Below are 15,331 nucleotides of genomic sequence, written 5' to 3' on the forward strand. Positions count from 1 at the left end.
GGGGCCGGGCGGGTGGAGGGTGGGCTTTGCGGTGGGCGCGGAGACCGGGAGGAGTTGCGGGTAGCGGGTGGGACTGGCGTGTGCGGGAGCTAGCGATCCAGCGTGTGAGTGGGAGCGTGCTGGTAGAGTTGTTAAAGCGGGAGGGGTGGAAGGATTAGGGGTGCCGGAGGATTTGGGGGCGCGGGGAGAAGGAAGTCCTGGGGAAATAAGTGAAATGCCCGCCGCTGGGAGAGCGCCGGGAGGAGGGGAGGCTGACCCACCGGTGCGGGATGAGGAACACAGGAGGCGGGGCTGCGGAAGGGTGGTTTTATTCGCTGGGTTCTAGAAGAGACGGAAGGAATTGCAGGAAATGTCGAGAAGGGGTTAGGCGTTGTTTTTAAGACCCTCGAGGCCTGTGGAGATTGAAGATGGGAAAGGAGGCTGTGAGGCTTTTGGGGACTCTGGGTCCCAATAAATAAGAGATTAAGACTATGGTCAGAGTGGGAAGGTTCTTAAAGAGTTGGGGGCAGGGGGGGAATTTACACTTCTTTTAGGGATGGAATGAGAGGAGGAAAGAGGGTTGGCAAAAAAAAAAAAAAAAAAAAAAAACTTGGCATAGGCATTTACGTTGGCAGGACCAAGGAGTCAGAGATGCTAAATGTTAAATTATTTTATGTTTTAATGTTATGTATCTAACATTTTTTTCAGTTGCCACGCAAGAAAATATAAACAGGTGAAGTTAATATATTTTATCTAACCCAAAACATTAACAAACATAAAAGAGGTTATTAGAGAGATATTTTATGTTCTTTTTTTATGTACTGAGTTTTCAGAATCCCATGTGTATTTTGCACTGACAACATATCTCAGTTCTGACTAATTACAGTTCAGGTGCTCAGGAGCCGCTGTATTGGACAGCACAGTTGTAAACTATCTGCAGTTTAATTATATGCCATGGTGTGTGTCAGGAAGGAAACCAGTGCCTAATTCTCACATGAGTCGGCCAACAGCAAGCCAACCCCAACCTGCAAATACTCTCAGCAGGGCTACTGGCCTGTGGAGCTCCTTGCAGATACATGAGGCTCTGTGCTGTGGCTGGTGGTGGTGTGGCCTCCATCGTGCCCACAGTGCTCCCTCCCAGAGTTTCCACAATCCTCACCCTCCTGAGCTCACTACATGTATTGTGAAAAGGAACACGGGCCTGGGAAACGTGAGAGGAGAACATTGGTAGAGACTGAAATCCCTCTGGCATGGCTGGAGAAAAGGCTTGCCCAGGTGTGGTGAGTAATCCAGCAGACACCCCCAGAGTAGCCCAGAGGTGAAGCCGCATTTCTCCCTAGATGTGGTCAGGAGCGGCCTGATTACTTGAAGCCAGCAGCTGTATGCCTTTTACTTTTGCACATGCTGCTTCCTCTTACTGCAATAAGGTCGTCTTCCCTCACCAACTGCCTTCTTTTACCAACCTCATCTACCATCCCACCTCCCTAAAACATAAACCTACTACCCAAATCTTACTTGTGTTTAATCTCTGCTAGTACCTAAAGACTCCATTGAGTCCTTATTGCCTCTGGAAACCTTTCCAAACTCCCTTCTGTCCTCTAATCTTAGTTTTCTTAGTCCCCTTTACTTCCCTTTATCATTAGTACTTACACTCTTATGTGAGTTTTCTTAGTCCCTTTTACTTCCCTTTATCATTAGTACTTACACTCTTATGTTACCTTTCTCTTGGCTGGGAGTTTATTAATGGTAGGGGATCACTTGTGTCTTATTTTGTATCCCCAGCTCCATCCTTAATTCAGTATCTGACACTTAGTAGGTGTTCAGTAAATATTTCATGAATGAGTGAATATTCTGTAATGTTTTCATTTGATTGACTAAACTTTAGGAATATGTACTATAGTTAAGACGCTTTAATTTGACCCATTGTTTCGAAGAAGTTAAGATGCTTTAATTGTTTAAGAGGCTAATTATGCCTTAAAGTTTAAGTCTAGCATTTACTGTGATCTGACCAAGAGTCTAGGAGACCATATTTAAAATCTAAGCATAGTTTGATTTTAAAGCAAGAGTAGCGTCATGAAAATAAATGTAGAATAAGGAAATGCTTTAGGAATATTCTGGAACATAGGTAGAGGAATGTAAAAATTTACTTGGTGTTATTAATTTCTAATCATTTTTCTCGTTTGTGGGAGAGAAGCAATTGCAATTTTAATGCAGCAATATTGTTTTTATTTTTATCTTTGGTTATTTTTCTTTTGGGGGAGAGCGATCTCCTTATTTATGTTTTTCGCTCTTTATTTTTATTATACTCACCTAGTTGCCTGTTGTGTGAGCTCTTTTGCTGGCAGCAGAGGTAGCCAGGCAGCAATGTTTTATACAAAGAAGCTGAACACAGAGAAATGACAAGGAACAGTTACTTGATTTTATATAATTTTTTTTTCTCTCGAAACTAAACTTTTCTTTTTATTGTTGACTCCATTACAGATGTCCTTCATCTCCCCCATCCCCCTTTGCCTCCCTTCACCCTGCCCCCTCACCTCCTAGGTCAGTGGTGGCGAACCTTTTGAGCTCGGCGTGTTAGCATTTTGAAAAACCCTAACTTAACTCTGGTGCTGTGTCACATGTAGAAATTTTTTGATATTTGCAACCATAGTAAAACAAAGACTTATATTTTTGATATTTATTTTATATATTTAAATGCCATTTAACAAAGAAAAATCAACCAAAAAAATGAGTTCACGTGTCACCTCTGACGCGTGTCACAGGTTCGCCATCACTGTCCTAGGCCTTCACCATTTCATTGTCTGTGTCCATGAGTTATGCATATATGCATATACATTCTTTGGCTATTATAAATACACTACTATGAACATTGGGGTGTATATATTCTTTCTGATTGGCGTTTTAGGATATATACCCAGAAGTGGTATCATTGGATCAAAAAGCAGTTCCATTTTTAATTTTGGGGGGGAACTCTATAACAGTTTTCCACAGTGGCTGAACCAGTCTGCATTCCCACCAAATCAACAAACAAGTGCTGGAGAGGATGTGGAGAAGATGGGAATTTTGGACTCTATAGATTTATATCCTGAGTCATTTGAAACTGTGTATAAAAGGAGACATTCTGATACTGAAGGAGCTTAATTTTTTTATGACCTGTTTTGTATGACCTATACTATTTGGGACATTTTTTAGGAAGAAAGTTTGTTTTTGGATGAAAAATGCCAAGTGTTAGATTTAATGTTTCCTAGCATTATCATGATAGCACTCTTGGCCATTTTTAGAAAATAAACACATCTTAGGAATTTAAATTGGGTAAGACTTACAGTTTTTCAGGGGTTTTTGTTGTTGTTGTTGTTGCTGCTTTTGTCTAGTTACCCCTGTACAGATAGGGAAAACAGATGAACAACTGTTAACCAATTCATTCTTGGTCACAAAGAATTAGTTTAAATTAGTTGGAAAACTATACATGGAATATAAATCTTCAAAGTTTTATTAATCTACATAGCTTTTTTCTTGTAAGAAAAAAATAATTTTATTTAGTTAACATATTGTAACTAGTTTATATTAGTTAAATAGAAGTTATTTTTGTAACTATAAGTGAAATTTATTTTGTCTGAAGCCCTATTAGGTCATCTTAGTTATTTAAAATTAACTCAATAATAATATTCCAACTTTACTGTGGTAATGGTTCTGAGCAAAACTTTTTTATTTTCTAACTTTTCTCTTGGGAATTTTAGAGATTTAATGAAGCTTTATGGCAATTATTTGAAAGAGAGAAGATATAACATTTCCTTTAAAGCAGAAAGGCAAATTTTATACAATGAAACTAGTAATATTCTATTTGGAATAGCATTACAGAATAATCTTTTATTCCTCAAAAAAATTAGTAAATGGTGTTGTAGTTACCATAGTGAACTAGACAGAAAAGATTTCTATTCTCATGATTCTTATATTTAGTGGGAGAGACAACAAATGTAAGATTATTTTCAATAGTAACAGGGTCTATGAAGAAAAATAGTAATAAGATAGTGACTGGACTCACTCTAATAGAACAGTCATGGGGGCCATCGTTGAGAAGGTGGCATTTGGGCTGTGAATAGGATAAAGAGAAGGACTCATCTTTGTGAAGTTCTAGGTAAATAAAGGATGCAGCAGGTACAAAGTCTGTGAGTTGGCAATAAGCTTGGCCTCTTTGAGGCACACAGGGAGGCCGCTTGACTGAAAAAGCAGATTGGGGGAAGAGTTGCATGAGGCAAGAATGAAGAAGTAGGCAACAAGGTCTAGACCTTATAGGAATTTTCAGGTTCTATTAAGGAATATTTCAGGTTTGATTTAATGACTGTAGGAAGCCATTAAAGCAGGGGTCCTCAAACTACGGCCCGCGGGCCACATGCAAATACAAATATTGTATTTGTTCCCGTTTTGTTTTTTTACTTCAAAATAAGATGTGTGTAGTGTGCATAGGAATTTGTTCATAGTTTTTTTTTAAACTATAGTCCGGCCTTCCAACGGTCTGAGGGACAGTGAACTGGCCCCCCGTTTAAAAAGTTTGAGGACCCCTGCATTAAAGGGTATTAAACAGGAGAGCATTGCCAGTTGATAATTGTATCAAATGGTGTTTTCTAACTGGGGAAGCAAAGATGAAAGCAGACTATCAATTAGGAGATTGTTGCAGAAGTTCAAGTGAGAAAAAGATGGTGGCTTGGACTAAGTTAGTAGCAGTGGAGACAGTATGAAATAATCAAATTTGGAATATATTTGGAGATAAAAACCACCTGGTTTTACAAATAGTTTGGATGTGGGATATGAGCTTAAGAAGGAATCCAGAATGATCATTAAATTTTCAACACAAGTAATTTAGTAAATGAGGGTGCCATTTAATAAGATCAGAAAAGCAGGAAAGAGTGGTGGTAGAAGGGAGATGGATCATAATTTTGGCTTTGGGCATGTAAGTGTGAAGTGACTTTTAGATGGAGTTGTCAGGTAGGAAGGAGGATATATGAATCTGAAAGTCGGGGTAAAAGAAGTCTAGATGACATTACCTAAGGGGAGAGTATAGATAAAAAGTACCAATATGTCATGCCTTGTGCATTTCAACATTTAGAGATCAGGAATAGGAGGCAGATTTAACAAGGGGATTGAGAGCAGACAGCCAGTGACATAGTAAGAAAACCAGGGAAGCAGATGGCTATGGAAACTAAGCAAGAAAATAGAGTGTTTTAGGAAGGGAGGAATGATTAGTTGTGTCAAATGCTGTGAGGTCAGGGTCGAATAGGACAGAAAATTGGCTATTGGATTTAGCCAAGATGAAAGTCATGGTCTATTTTAACAAAAGGTATTTCAGTGGGGATGAAAACCTGACTAGTAGGGATTCAGAAGAAAATGGTTGGAAAAGAAGTAGAGATATTCTCGATTATACATTATTCTTAAAAATTTAATTGGAAACTGGAGTTGAGAAATTGGGTTGTAAATGCAATAGGACATGGAGCCCAGTGACAGCTTTATTAGAGCCTCTTTGTTGGCAGAAAGGATCCTGTAGAGAGGACACAATCGCAGGAGCACGATTTTTGAGATGGTGAGGTGGTGTGGGGAAGAAGACTCATGAGAGGTTTAGCTCTCAAAAGGAGCAGAAATGCTTCTTCAGTTTTAGCAAGGAGAGGACTACATTATGAGATAGTTGCAGATGGAGGTGGCTTCACAGGTGAGGTAATTCTCATATGATTGTTGATAGTGAAATATTGAATAGGTCACACCCAATTAAGATTCAGAAAACTTGTAGTCCATTTCAAGTTTTACTAACTTAGTTCTGAGATCTTAGATAAACTGTGATCTTGGGTAAGTCACTTTGTCTTGTGGGCCTTAATTTCCTTAATCTATATAAAGAAAGGGATGATGCCCCAGAGTTCACCTGCGCTAAATTGTTATGTAATCTTATTAAGCTATTGTACTTTGTGTTTATAAGTTTATAAGAAACAGTAGTAGTTATTCTAATAGTTATATTATCTCATCTTTGTCTTTCTTTCGGTCTAATATTTCATGTCTTTTTTTTTTTAACTTGTTAACTTGTGTTTGCCTATTTGCTCGTTTAAACTGTTTTTTTCTGACAGCACTGTCAGCCACACAACGATGTTTTTTATAAGGACTAAGGACAACATTTTTAAAAGTGACTTTTCAAAAGTGCCTAAGTTTCTATTCTCTAGGAAGGCTTTGATCTTTGGGTTGCTATCTTTTCTAAGGAATACTACTTGTTTGTTGTCATGAAGAATTGTAACAGAGTAGGGGATAATACAAGTACGGTATACATTAGTTAAAATACTTGCCTTATTTTAAAATAGATCCTAAATAATCAGAAGTTTGGCAAAGGTAAAGTATTCTCTAGTGTTCTTGGAGCTGTTCTTGAATTTTTTATCACTATTCTCGCCCAGCCAGTATTGCTTAGTAGTTGAGCATTGACCCATGAACAAAGAGGTCCCCAGTTCAATTCCTAGTCAAGGCACATGACAGAGTTGCGGGTTCAGTTCCCAGTAGGGGGCGTGCAGGAGGCAGCTGATCAATGATTCTCTCTCATTTATGTTTCCATCTCTCCTTCTCCCTCTCTAAAAAATCAATAAAAACACATTTTTTAACAAAATGAAAAGAAAGTGTTCTCGTGTAATTAGCATGTAATATTTTTCAGAATATTTAAAGGATACATACATAATTTATTGGGACTGTTTTTCTTCATTGCTTCTCTTTGATAGAAGAGCCAGACTCTGCCCTAGAGGAACTCATAGTATATTTTTGCGCATCTTGATTTCCTTATTGTCTAAAATGGCATCTGTAATTTTTTCTTGAACTAATGGGTACACGAATTGAACAGTAGTTTCATGGACATTGGAAAAGTGATTGCTTTATCAAGTTGTAAAAGGGGGAGAATCATTGTTAGAAATAATTGGCTTTAAAATTACATGTTTGCTATGAGTGATGTAGATCTGACTATATACATTTGTTTTTTCTCTTTGGAGACAATGTTAAAATAATATTAATGGGGAAAAAAGAACAAACCTATAGCATTGAAGGAATGATAGCATACTCTCAGTAGATGAGCAATTACAACACATTTTTGAAAGTGGCAAAGAGTAATGATAGATGAAACAGATGAGAAAGAGGAAACTTCTGTCCTAAAATATTCAAGAGGAAACTGCAGCAAACAGAGATTCTAATGTATCCAACAGAATATCAAACAGAATCTCAGAGAATCTTGGGATTTAAAGTAAGAAGAAAAGGATGATTGAAAATAGGAAGGAAGAATAATTGAAAAACTATATATGAAGTAGTTTTGCTTTCTTTTTTACCCAAGTCCAATGTGACAGTCAATGTAATTATTCCCTGCCCTACACCCTTGCCTCAGAAATGCAGAGGTAATTTCTTCTGGAAATAAAATACAAGCACAACGGGGGCGCGCGCACACACACAAACAAACACACACACACACACACACACACACACACACGCACGAACATTTGCGTCTGGAGATAATCCCTCCTCATTCTAGCTGAAAGGGAGTCCCCAACGCACATGTATATGGTTTCCATTCATTCTTCTTTTTTCCTCTTTCTTAAGTATCAATGGACAACCAAAACTTGCCTCCAAAGGAAAAAAACAAACAAAAAACCCCAGCAGTATATAAGTAAACCACCTGAGACAAACAGAAAATCTGTCACCAGATGAAACAGATAATTCCTGGATCAGAAGAAACCTTAAAACAAACAAAATGTCTATTTAGTTTTTTCAGAGGAATGAAAATAATGTTGCCTCTGTAAAGTAAGAACAGAATAATTATTTTTTAAAAATCAGAACAAGAAAGTTCTTGGAAATTAAGATGTTTGCACAAATTAAAAAAAAAATTTGGGTGGTTTAGAAGATAAATTGAGTAAATCTCTTTGAAAATAGTACAAAAAGAAAAAGAGAACATGTCTGTAATTTAACCAGTAGATGTTTCAAAAAGTGTAAAGAGAGTCACTTATCAAAAAGGTAACATAACGTTTCTGCTACTTAAAAATACAAGTTTCCATATCAAAAGGTAGAGGGAGAGCGAAGGGCAGCACAACCAGTGAAAAAGACCCACATCTAGGCACATCATTGTGAAATTTCAGTTTAATAGGAGGGAAAATCCTAAAAGCTCCTAGGAAGGGGAAAAAAAAGATAACCTGTAAGGGAATGAGAAAGAGATGAGCACAACTACAGTGTAAACACCCTTAAGGCAGGCATTTTTTTGTTGTCATTACTGTTACATAGAGCTAAAAAAAAAAAATGTTGGTTAAAAGAATGACTCACATCTCACAAGCAGCTCTGAAGGTTTAGAAGAGTGGAACAGAGTCTCCAGAGTTCTGAGAGAAAATGATTTAGAACTCAGAACCTCTGAAAACTATCAAGTATGAGGATAAAATAAAAACATTCTCAGGTATGCGAGGACTTAGCACACTTACCTCCTAACTCATACACCCTTTCTGGAGAAGGTATTTGAGGATTTGGAATGGTAAAATTATAATGAAAACTAATAAAGATGATGGCATAGGCTATTAGAAATGGTGGGTTAACGTATGAGTACAGTAAAAGTAATTCCAGAATGACAGCGGTGCAACAGGTTTAGAAAGTAATTGGTTTAAGTTCAAATAGGAAGTCACAGGTCTCCACAAAAAATATCTGTAAGGGGAAGAATGGAATGGAATTTAGGTTGTATATAGAATGACAAACTGGTAGATGTCAGTGATGATAGAAGGATGCTTTTTCCTTTCAATTAGGAAAAAAAAAGGACAAATAAGAATTCTGCATAACCAACATGTAATTGCATATTGTAACCCTTTAAACTGAGGTTTAATCAAATCCTCATCTTCCATAGTCTAAAAAAATGCTAATTCAAGAAATATGTAAGCATAACAGTAGAAGCCATTAAAATAGTTGCCCCAGGGATCAAGACTCTTGGATATTGGGGCCGTGGATATCTCCTTTAAAAAAAAAAAGTTTTTATTGATTTCTTTAGAAAGAGAGGAAGGGAGAGGGAGAGATTGAAACATCCATCCTCTGCCTCCTGCACGCCCCCTACTGGGGATCAAGCCCGCAACCTGGGCATGTGCCCTGACCGGAGACCTCTTGGTGCATAGGAAGATGCTCAACCAAGTGAGCCACACTGGCCGAGCAGTATTTTTCTTTTTTTTCTTTTTTTTAAACTATATGCATATATTTGGGGTGGGAAATGTGCTGATGCATAAGATGAGTGGCAGGTAATGTTTTGTGGATTCTTACCTTTTGCAATGAAAAGTTAGGTGGCACCTCTAACTAGATGATTGAGCTACTTCTGCTATGTGCATATAAATCAAATCATCCTCATCTATTCCATATAATCCACTTTTAATTATATTGGAATTAAAACTGAACGATTTTTACAAGGAACATGGATCAGAATTAACTGAGCATCTCGTATGTTTGAATTGTAAATATAATTGTTGGTATTTCCTGAGTGCTTATTGTATGGTAGTGATTGAATTATCCCATTGAATCATTACAATAATTCTCTAAAGAAGTTATTATTATTCCTATTTTATAGATGAGAAAATTGAGTTTCAAATTTAGATTGAGAAGTTAGGTGACTTCTCCAGATTTGCACGGTTGATAAGTGGTGAAGTCATTTAATTGCTCTAGACCAGTGATGGCGAACCTTTTGAGCTCAGCGTGTCAGCATTTTGAAAAACCCTAACTTAACTCTGGTGCCGTGTCACATATAGAAATTTTTTGATATTTGCAACCATAGTAAAACAAAGATTTCATTTCTTAGAATAATTCTGTAAAGAAATACTTCCCATTAAAGCTATTACTATTTTGAGATACAACTTGTAACAAAATAGGCAAGATATATGTTTGATTTTTTTTTCTCTTTATTGTATCAATTGTCAGGTGAATAAGTTGGTTCCCTAGCATTTTTGATATTTATTTTATATATTTAAATGCCATTTAACAAAGAAAAATCAATTTAAAAAATGAGTTCGCGTGTCACCTCTGACACGTGTGTCAGAGGTTCGCCATCACTGCGTCTAGTCCATCCTTTTTTTCTAGACAATTTTTATTTTTATTAAATCTTTATTGTTGAAAGTATTACATATATCCACTTTTTTCTCCTATTGACCCCTTCTAGCCTGCCCTTGCCCCCCCACCCCAGGCCTAGACAATTTTTAAATGTGTAAATATTTTCTTTCATGACTGCAGGCCAGTTTACACATTTTTAAAATATTAGTGTTTAATGGAATTGCTGATTTCATATCCAATAACTAATTATAATAAATAATTAGATTGATTGCCACACACTAAATACACTACAAAGTTAAATCTAAATTTGTTTGCTTACTTTCAAAAAATATTTTTTACTAAGAAATATTTCAAACATACAGAAGTAGATATGTTACAGTAGTGAAGCCATGTGTCTCTGTCACCTAGTTTACATATCTATTAACTCACTAGTGGCCCAGTGCACAAAATTCATGCACATTACAAGGGAATTAGAGGAAATATTGTAATATTGCTATTAGAAAATTAGTAAAATGTATATGAAAATCTTCCACCTGTCAGAGTCTGGGGCACACTGTGGAACCCAGAGTCAAGTCCCTGCCCGCACGTGCCTTGAAATCCCACAAGACCCAGACCTGGCTGGCCCCACCCTCATTGGGCGAGATCCAGACCTGGCCGGCCCCATGCCTGTCAAGCCCCACCAGGTGTATGTGGGGGGGTGCAGCCTCAGGTCCCCCATCCTGGCGCCAGGCGGGGGACACAGCCTCAGGTCCCCCGGTGCTTGCCGGGTGGACGGTACAAACTAAGTTCCCCTGGCCTGGTGCCATGGCGGGGGGGCGTGGCCTCAGTTCCCCCACCAGCCCAGCACCGGGGTGTGGGGTGCAGCCTGAGGTCCCCCAGCCCGGTGCTGGGGTGAGGGGGCGTGGCCTGAGGTACCCCATCAAGCCCTGCCAGGCACGGGGCGCAGCCTCAAGGTCCCCCTCCCCAGCACCATGCAGCCTCAGGTCCCTGCTGATCGCTCATTACTGCTCATTACGGGAGTCCGCCTCCGCTGTGGGCACAGCCATCTTGTGATGGTGTGAGGGTTATTTTGCATATTTCCTCTTTATTAGATAGGATAGCCAATCTTATTTCAACCCTACCTTTACCTACTTCCCCCTAGGTTATTTTGAAACAAACCTCTGACATTATATAATTTTATCTGTAAATATCTCAATATAAATTCTCTAAAAGATAAGGATTCTTTTTTGTTTTTGTTTTTTTTTTGTTAATCCTCACTGAGGATAATTTTCCATTGATTTTTAGAGAGAGTGGAAGGGAGGGGGAGAGACAGAGAGAAATATCGATGTGTGGTTGCCTCCTCCACAGGCCCCAGGGATTGAGCCTGCAACCGAGGTACATGCACTTGAATAGAATCAAACCCAGGACCCTTCAGTCCACAGGCCAACACACTATCCACTGAGCTAAACCAGCTAGGGCAGATAGGGATTCTTTTAAAAATTAAACATAATATCATTATCTCACCTAAAGCAATAGTAGTTCCTTAACATCATTAAATGTCCATTCATTGTTTAAATTTTCTCTATTATCTTATAATTTTATTTTCTTTATAGCTTGTTTGCATATAATTTATTTCTGAAAATTATAATTTCCATGTTTAACTCTCTATTGAAGTAAGGTTCATAGGTTATAAGTGCCTGTTTGTTCCCTTTCTTAATATATAGATAACCCTCTCCGTCTCTTCTTTTTCTGCTCGCATTAAAGAAACTGGTTTTTCCTAATAGAATTTGCCACAGTCTGGATTTTGTTACCTTGTATTTTCTGTAAAATGTCATTTACATTTAGAAATTTTATCAGAATCAGATTTAGTTTTTCCTTGTAGGGAAGCAGATTACTTCAGAGGTCTCATTATGTCCTACCTGGAGGCACACAGTGTCTATTATTTCTATTCTGTGGTGTTAGCAGCCATTAGTGATCATTATTTCATTAGTGGGTACAAAAATGACAATATTTTAATTTTGTCATTCTACTATTTTTTTCATTTGTTAGAATAATTCTGTAAAGAAATACTTCCCATTAAAGCTATTACTATTTTGAGATACAACTTGTAACAAAATAGGCAAGATATATGTTTGATTTTTTTTTCTCTTTATTATATCAATTGTCAGGTGAATAAGTTGGTTTCCTAGCATCTTCCAAGGCTAATTAGTTTTTTTTAAGTATTATATGACCTCATGGATTTAAATATATCTGATATATTTTAATCCTTTGCTGATATAATTCTTATTGATTGTGAAATTGTTTCATCTTTTGCTATTATGAGCTTCTTCAAGTTGGCTCTTGAGCCCTTTTGTCACTCCATCTAGTGTCTGATAGTTTCCTTGCTTTCTAGTATAACCACATTTTTAGATTTGTAGATTCATCTTATATGTTTCTTCCCTCAAATGTAGAATAAGATATTTTACTAGGAGCACTTGTTTCTTTTAAAGGGAAATAGTATTTAAACACTACATCTGGGTGCTAGGAATGTTCTTTGCAATTCGTTTGTTCCTTATTTTAGGATTTTGTCAATGGACAGAGCTAGGAGATAGTTTTTCATAATATAAAATCCATCATAATCCATACTTACTCTTCTAATTCAAATTTGGACTACAGAGTTTTTAAAATCCCTTATTATTTTATTACTTTATATTTGTTTCTGCCTATGTTAAAAATCTAATTTCTGAAAATTATAATTTCCACTTTTAAGTCTATAAAAGTTATAGACAATGAAATATAGATCCTATCCCTAAACTCTTCTTTCTCTCTTCTCCTAAAGCTGTTTGTTTAATCAGCTAACCAGCACTAAATGTGGCTTTTTAGTTTTTAATTAATTGATATTTAACTAAATTAAAAATTAGTTCCTCAGTCTCACTTGACACATTTTACGTGTTCAATAGTTACTTGTGGCCAGCTGCTGTATTAGACAGCATAGATTACAGAACATTTCCATTCTTGCTGAGAGTTCTGTTGGACAGCCCTGCTCTAGAGACCCCTCCCTTTTTAAAATTAGGTGTTTATTTTATTCTTGTGTTGTTAAAAATACAAATGACAAATGCTGGCAAGGATGCGGAGAAAAAGGAACTCTTGTGCACTGCTAGTGGGAATGCAGACGGGTGCAGCCACTGTGGAGTTTCCTCAGAAAGTTAAAAATGGAACTCCCATTTGACCCAGTGATCCCATTTCTAGGAATCTATCTCAAGAAACTAGAAATACCAATCAGAAAGGAAATATGCACCCCTATGTTCATAGCAGCACAATTCACCATAGCTAAGATTTGGAAACAGCCTAAGTGCCCATCAGCAGATGAATGGATTAGAAAACTGTGGTACATCTACACAATGGAATACTACGCTGGAGTAAAAAAGAAAAAATTCTTACCATTTGCAAAGCATGGATGGCACTGGAGAGCATTATGCTAAGTGAAATAAGTCAGTCAGAGAAAGATAAATATCACATGATCTCACTCATTTGTGAAATTTAATGAACAACATAAACTGATAAACAAAAACAGATCCAGAGACAGAGAAGCATTGATCAGACCATCAAACCTCAGAGGGAAAGTAGGGGAGGGTGGGGATTTGGGGGAGAGATCAACCAAAGGACTTGTATGCGTGCATATAAGCCTAATCAATGGACACAGACACCAGGGGGGTGAGGGCATGTGTAGGGGTGGGGGGCATTGGGGGATGAGGACACATATGTAATACCTTAATAAAGAAAAAACTGTTGAATTAGCAAATAGATGAATGTAAGAATAAATTAATTTGATTATTTAAAAAAATAAAATAATATATAAGAAGTTATATCCTATATAACAAAACGGTAATATGCAAATTGACCATCATGCCCTTGCACAAGATGGCTGCACCCATGTGGTCAAAGGCAGCCAGCAGGGGAGGGCAGTTAGGGATGACCAGGTCTGCAGGGGAGGGTGGGCAGTTTGGGGGGACCAGGCCTGCAGGGGAGGGCAGTTGGGGGGGACTGGGCCTGCAGGGGAGGGCAGTTGGGTGCAACCGGGCCGGCAGGGGAGGGCAGTTAGGTGTCAATCAGGCTGGCAGGGGTGTGGTTACGGGTGATCAGGCAGGCAGACAGGCGAGTGGTTGGGAGTCAGCAGTCCCGGATTGTGAGAGGAATGTCCGACTGCAGGTTTAGGCCTGGTCCCTGGGATCAGGCCTAAACCAATAGTTGGACATCCCCCGAAGGGTCCCAGATTGGAGAGGGTGCAGGCTGGGCTGAGGGACGCACCCCCCCCCCCAACCCCGCTCTGCACGAAGTTTTTGCACCAGGCCTCGTGTATGTTTGTGTGTGTGTGCGTGCACGCGCGCGCGCTCTCTCTCTCTCTCTCTCTCTCTCTCTCTCTCTCTCTCTCGGCCAGATTATTATGAGCACCTGACGTTTGTAGGCAATTTAGCTACTGAAGTAGCTAAAGTTGCTAGAGAGTCAGACCATTATAAATGGGGAAGCAGGTTGTTGTTTACCACGACAGTAGAAATTATTTTTTTCTGAAGATATGGGTAAACAACGCGATTTAGCAGCTTTTGAACGTGGGATATATATATATATATACACACGCACACTGAGTGGCCAGATTATTATGACCACCTGATGTTTGTAGGCAAATAAGCCATACACTGAATCATATGGGATATGGAAGGTGAAGGCCTATTTGAACACTTTTGCTGTCTGCAGTTACCAAGATAAAATGTCTCCAATTCGCACTGGAACACAAGGATTGGACAGTCGAGCATTGGAAAAAAGTCATGTGGTCCGATGAATCACATTTCCAGTTGCATCATGCAGATGACAGAGTGAGAATTTGGCGGAAACAGCATGAAAGCATGCACCCCACATGCATGAGTACAACCCTTCAAGCTGGTAGGGGCAGTGTTATGGTTTGGGGCATGTTTTCCTGGCATGATTTGGGCCCTTTAATTCATGTGGAAAAACGTCTGAATAGCACAACATACCTAAGTATCGTTGCTGATCAAGTTCATCCTATCATGTTGATGGCGTATCCCAATGGAGATGGCTTCTTCCAACAAGACAATGCGCCATACCCCGGTGCTCATGTTGTGCAGGAGTGGTTTCAGGAACATGAGGAAGACTTTACCTTGCTTAGGTGGCCCCCACAATCACCAGATCTCGATCTAATTGAGCGTTTGTGGGACGAAGTTAAAAGAGCCATCAGGCAGCTGGTTCCACAACCACCAAATCTCACAGAACTGGACAGTGCTATTCATCAGGCATGGTGTCAGATTCCTCGCATCAC

General features: G+C 38.6%; 1 protein-coding gene across 2 annotated transcripts in view; it reads left to right on the plus strand.

Annotated features, from left to right (window-relative positions):
* The first annotated feature begins 187 nt into the window (after nucleotides 1-187).
* The window catches only part of LCA5 (Leber congenital amaurosis 5), a 39,588-nt gene continuing 24,444 nt past the window's right edge, over nucleotides 188-15,331 (plus strand). The window contains exon 1 of one of the 2 annotated variants that reach the window (XM_014541786.1): nucleotides 188-262. The gene's annotated coding sequence lies outside the window, so the exon portion shown is untranslated. The remainder of the gene's footprint in view (nucleotides 263-15,331) is intronic. The other variant, XM_014541785.1, reaches the window with a different exon arrangement.

The sequence above is a fragment of the Myotis brandtii genome, unplaced genomic scaffold, assembly GCF_000412655.1.
Source record: "Myotis brandtii unplaced genomic scaffold, ASM41265v1 scaffold2790, whole genome shotgun sequence".
Lineage (NCBI taxonomy): Eukaryota > Metazoa > Chordata > Mammalia > Chiroptera > Vespertilionidae > Myotis > Myotis brandtii.